The sequence below is a fragment of the Ylistrum balloti genome, unplaced genomic scaffold (genome assembly GCF_031769215.1).
Source record: "Ylistrum balloti isolate Yb309-2 unplaced genomic scaffold, AGI_CSIRO_Ybal_v1 Utg369724, whole genome shotgun sequence".
Classification (NCBI taxonomy): domain Eukaryota; kingdom Metazoa; phylum Mollusca; class Bivalvia; order Pectinida; family Pectinidae; genus Ylistrum; species Ylistrum balloti.
Genome location: NW_026781942.1, coordinates 1,245,674 through 1,251,673, shown reverse-complemented (window position 1 = coordinate 1,251,673; position 6,000 = coordinate 1,245,674). Strand labels below are relative to the sequence as shown.

At 36.5% G+C, this 6,000-nt stretch overlaps 1 long non-coding RNA gene across 1 annotated transcript; it reads left to right on the top strand.

The window, feature by feature from the left end:
• Nucleotides 1-3,335: 3,335 nt before the first annotated feature.
• On the top strand, nt 3,336-4,616 carry LOC132565575 (uncharacterized). The gene is made up of 2 exons (XR_009554927.1): nt 3,336-3,620; nt 3,665-4,616. It is a non-coding gene; the product is annotated as an uncharacterized LOC132565575 (long non-coding RNA).
• Nucleotides 4,617-6,000: the final 1,384 nt, after the last annotated feature.

The window sequence follows — 6,000 nt, the reverse complement described above, 5'->3', positions numbered from 1 at the left end:
TGGCAGTCTTTCTACAGTAAGTATGTATTGTCTACGTGTTGGTCCTTGTTTGTATCACAATGTATGTAAGTGGATAATACATTTTTCACAATTTTTGGTCTGTTAATCATAAATCAACATGTGTCGTTAAAAAATTCTTAAGTACTTCATCAAACAAACAGATAACAACACAGGTGTGTAAGACAGATCAGCTATATAACTGGTATCTATTGGTTAAATAAGATTTTTGTATTTATGGTCAATCATGTTTCACTCCAAAGTTTTGGAAGAAGAGGAATAAAAAATTGTGTGTGTGACACAAGAAAAATTACTATTATAGGTTTTCATTTTAGCCTTTGAATGATAATACTTGAAAAAGACCCCAGCATGTGTTACAGGAGATTTCTATTAAGAATAAGTTTGAGTCCAACATTGATAGGGCAAACATATATATACATTGGAGGCTACAATCTAATCTATATCAGATGTTTCATTTACTATACCAGCTAATATTTTGCAATCCCTATTTAGGTGCCAATTTAAAAGTGTTTTGTAAGCTCTTGACAACCAAACTTAGATATCTTTTCCATGCAACTCAAAATTCCAAAAAGTCAATTTCTTCATATTTGTGTTTCATGTTTCTTTTTAGATATTGCTAAAAAGTGAAGAAGAAAATGAAGAGTTGCAGGATCGCACTCATAGCATTGTTTTTTCATGTAATGGTGATTATACAGAAAACAATTGCTTCAATAGCGTCAATGGTTACAATTAGGACTGTCTGTAAGTTTTGAACAAGATATGAAATTGATATGAAGCATTAAGAAATCAGACTAGGCTACTTTTGCTCCAATGAGATATCAAATGTTACACGGTTACATTTTCCCATATCTCCTAAATTCACAGCTTGCCAAAATGAGTCTAAATGTATCAAATAATGCCCAAGAACAAACTAAAGAAAACTCGATATTGATGAAAATTTTTAAAGTTTTCTTGTACATGTCATAGAAATATACATGTCTTTCTTACACACATGTATAATATTCCTGACGGGGATCTAGAATGTCAAAATATTAAACAAAAAGGGGAAAATTGTAGCTTTAAACATTTTTGATTTTGTGTGACAAAATATTTTTCTGTAGATTGTGATGCCGTTTGATTCTGATGTAGATTTCCGAAATTTAGTTTTTGATTGTGTTTGGTTGGTGTTTAGTGAAGGTAGTGTACGTAAAGGTTTTCGATGATGAAACATATGCTGTGTACTGATGAAGTGAGAGAACCTGTTGGTCATTTGTATACATCATTAATTTATTTCTTTTGTAGTATCATTTATTCTGATAGATGATGATTTCTTTTGTATGCCATTATTTATCATGCATTGATAAAATACAGGGTCGGATGGAGGTGATGATTTTTCTACATTATTTGATATATGACTTCCATCAAGCATTCTTGTGACTTTTGATTTGTAATGCGTCAGTGGTATTGTAAACACACTTCTTTTATGCATGGAATAATCAAAGGTTATTTAAAATGTATGTATTCTGAATTATTCACTTAATATATACACACTACACCAGTGCAAGGTAATGATTCTGCTGCAGAACTCGTCCACATTGAAATTGTTAGCTCCTTAGTCCAGTGGATCCGTCAGCTTTTGCCGTGATGTTGCGTCCCATGTCTATTTTTGAAAGCTACATTATTTATGCAGCATTGTTTGAATTTTAAAGCACAAACCAATTTAGAAAATAGACGATGGTGAATATGTTGCATTCTATTTGGCCATATTTTATTTGGAGTATTGATGGATTGTTGAAAGGGGCTCAGTTTTGTGTGTACAGTTTTTGTATCCTTGGTTCAGAGGGGTGGGACCCAATAAAAAATGTCTTAGAGGTGAATCTTTGGTCCTTTCTTTCATACAAATAGACATGAAATTTTCTAAATTTGTTCTCCAATATTTCTGTGTGAAGTTGACCGAATGACCCCTCTAAGTTGAGATTGGATGTAAGTTAACATAATCTTATTTTCTATGAATCGTATCTGAAACCTGAAATCTGATTCTATTAGGGAATCTATTTGTAGTGAAATACAGAAGAAAAAAAAAGTTTTTGTCATTTGTTTAATTAGAATAGTGCTGTGATCTCTGATGTTGCCAGGTAACTGATACAGGCTCACGGGGCCTCTTTTTTATGATTCAAATATGTAAATATTTCATAACACAGTATGTACAATCATGTAGAAAAATGAAGTCTCATCTTCAGATCACAACATCACAGGCATGAACCATAACGTAACTGTGCAAGGTAGAAATGATTCCTGTACTTGTGATGTTGTTGAATTGTGTATGCAATCAATATACCAAGTTCAGTTTAAGAAATATTCATATTACAGCAATTATAAATATATGTATCTGAGCATCCAGGAAAAAACTCATGATAGTGAAAGGCTTTTTTCGTATAGTTTGATATATTTGTTATTGCAGATCATTGTAACCCTATACTTTAAGTGTTAAATGATAGCTGAAGACATCCATGTGAAATAATTTGGATTTTTTTCTCCTTGTAATTTACATCATTTTGACGTTTACCTTGTACTGACACATTGCTTTAAGAGAATCATCAGCAAACCGGTTATTAAATCTGAGGTGTCTTTGTTTTAAGATACTATTGATTGACTTAGATATCTTTATAATATTGGAAATTTCATTAATTATTGATTGACTTTAAGGTGTCCTTGTATTAAGGGAATTACCAATAATTATTGATTGACTTAAAGGTGTCCTTGTATTAAGGGAATTACCAATAATTATTGATTGACTTAAAGGTGTCCTTGTATTAAGGGAGTTACCAATAATTATTGATTGACTTAAAGGTGTCCTTGTATTATGGGAGTTCCTTGTATTAAGGGAGTTACCAATAATTATTGATTGACTTAAAGGTGTCCTTGTATTAAGGGAGATACCAATAATTATTGATTGACTTAAAGGTGTCCTTGTATTAAGGGAGATACCAATAATTATTGATTGACTTTAAGGTGTCCTTGTATTAGGGGAGATACCAATAATTATTGATCGACTTTAAGGTGTCCTTGTATTAAAAAGAACCAATAATTATTGATCTACTCTGATGTATCCATATTGTGGATGGCATCATTGAGTTTGAGATATACCTATCGTATGTGGTACCGCTGACTTTGAGGTATCTGTGTTGTTGGTGGTACCACTGACTTTGAGGTATCTGTGTTGTTGGTGGTACCACTGACTTTGAGGTATCTGTGTTGTTGGTGGTACCACTGACTTTGAGGTATCTGTTGTTGTGGTGTTGGTGGTACCACTGACTTTGAGGTATCAGTGTTGTTGTTGGTGGTACCACTGACTTTGAGGTATCTGTGTTGTTGGTGGTACCACTGACTTTGAGGTATCTGTGTTGTTGGTGGTACCACTGACTTTGAGGTATCTGTGTTGTTGGTGGTACCACTGACTTTGAGGTATCAGTGTTGTTGGTGGTGTTGGTGGTACCACTGACTTTAATGTATCTGTGTTGTTGGTGGTACCACTGACTTTGAGGTATCTGTGTTGTTGGTGGTGTTGGTGGTACCACTGACTTTGAGGTATCTGTGTTGTTGGTGGTACCACTGACTTTGAGGTATCTGTGTTGTTGGTGGTGTTGGTGGTACCACTGACTTTGAGGTATCTGTGTTGTTGGTGGTACCACTGACTTTGAGGTATCTGTGTTGTTGGTGGTGTTGGTGGTACCACTGACTTTGATGTATCTGTGTTGTTGGTGGTACCACTGACTTTGAGGTATCTGTGTTGTTGGTGGTACCACTGACTTTGAGGTATCTGTGTTGTTGGTGGTACCACTGACTTTGAGGTATCTGTGTTGTTGGTGGTGTTGGTGGTACCACTGACTTTGAGGTATCTGTGTTGTTGGTGGTACCGCTGACTTTGAGGTATCTGTGTTGTTGGTGGTACCACTGACTTTGAGGTATCTGTGTTGTTGGTGGTACCACTGACTTTGAGGTATCTGTGTTGTTAGTGGTACCACTGACTTTGAGGTATCTGTGTTGTTGGTGGTACCACTGACTTTGAGGTATCTGTGTTGTTGTGGTACCACTGACTTTGAAGTATCTGTGTTGTTGGTGGTACCACTGACTTTGAGGTATCTGTGTTGTTGGTGGTACCACTGACTTTGAGGTATCTGTGTTGTTGGTGGTACCACTGACTTTGAGGTATCTGTGTTGTTGGTGGTACCACTGACTTTGAGGTATCTGTGTTGTTGGTGGTACCACTGACTTTGAGGTATCTGTGTTGTTGGTGGTGTTGGTGGTACCACTGACTTTGAGGTATCAGTGTTGTTGGTGTTACCACTGACTTTGAGGTATCTGTGTTGTTGGTGGTACCACTGACTTTGAGGTATCTGTGTTGTTGGTGGTACCACTGACTTTGAGGTATCTGTGTTGTTGGTGGTACCCCTTACATTATGGCGTCCTTATTGCTTGGGTAACACTGACTTCTAGTTATCCTTATGAGGAGTGGTACCCTTAATGATTGCATATTACTATCCTCTGTGGATTACTACATTTACTGGCAAACTGTCTGAGAGACACAATTTGCTGAATAAAATATACTGTGTGTAAAATGATTGTTTCTCATTCTTGTTTCACTTCTATTAACTTGAAAATGCAAATGACAAAACTTTTGACCTAAGCAGTCTCAGCCATTAAGTCAGGATCTACAGCACCCAGTTTGCCAAGCCAAAGAATATACGGTATATAAACCATAACAAGTCCTTTTCCTTTACTTTTAAAGTAATTTCAGCTTAACAAAACCAAGTGAGTGATACAGGCACTATGAGCCTCTTGCTTTTGCTTATTAGGTCATCTGACCTGAAGGGTTGAGATTAACTATAGCCATCGTGCTTCTTCCGTCGTCGTGCGCCGTTTTTCATTCATGCTTTTCATAGCATGCTGGCATGGAGCCCTACAAAGTTTGTTCAAATTAATGACCTTGACTCACTTTCAAGGTCACAGGGGTCAAATATGTTGAAATTTTTAAACAACTTCTTCTCAACAACCAAAAGGCTCAGAATGCTGATATTGGGTCTGTAGCATGCTGGGATGAAGGGCTACCAAGTTTGTTCAAATGAATGACCTTGACCCACTTTCAAGGTCACAGGGGTCAAATATATTAGAATATACAAATGACTTCTTCTCAATAAGCAAAAGTCCAAGAGTGCTGATAATGGGCCTGTAGGATGCTGGGATGACATGCTACCAAGTTTGTTCAAAGGAATGACCTCGACCCACTTTCTAGGTCACAGGGGTTAAATATGTTAAAATATGCAAATGACTTCTCTTGAATAAGCAAAATTCCAAGAGTGCTGATAATGGGCCTGTAGGATGCTGGGATGACATGCTACCAAATTTGTTCAAATGAATGACCTTGACCCACTTTCAAGGTCACAGGGGTTAAATATGTTAAAATATGCAAATGACTTCTCAATAACCAAAATGATTAGAGTGCTGATATTGGGTCTGTAGGATGCTTTGAGGAAGTGTTACCAAATGTGTTCAAGTGAAAGACCTTGACCCACTTTCAAGATCACAGGATTCAAATATGTTAAAATCTGTAAACGACTTCTCAGTAACCAAAAAGCTCAGAGTGCTGATATTGGGCCTGTATGATGCTGGGAGGAAGGGCTACCAAGTTTATTCAAATGAATAAAGCCCACTCTTTTAACAGCAGACTCACTGTTGTTAGAGTTTGGCTTGCTTTTTGTCAGATGACCGTTAAGGCCCATGGGCCCCTTGATATATTCAACTAGAAACATGTTAAATAGCTGGAATGACTTCAGATATCAATCATTGTAGTAGTCATTTGTTGTACAATTATGTTAGTTACTGAACTTATTTCAGGGAGATCCCTTGATATATAATGCCAATAGGATATCGCATGTAAAAACTTGAAATTTCAAAATCCAAAATGGCTGTGGTCAGCCATCTTGAAAACTGGATCTCATTTAA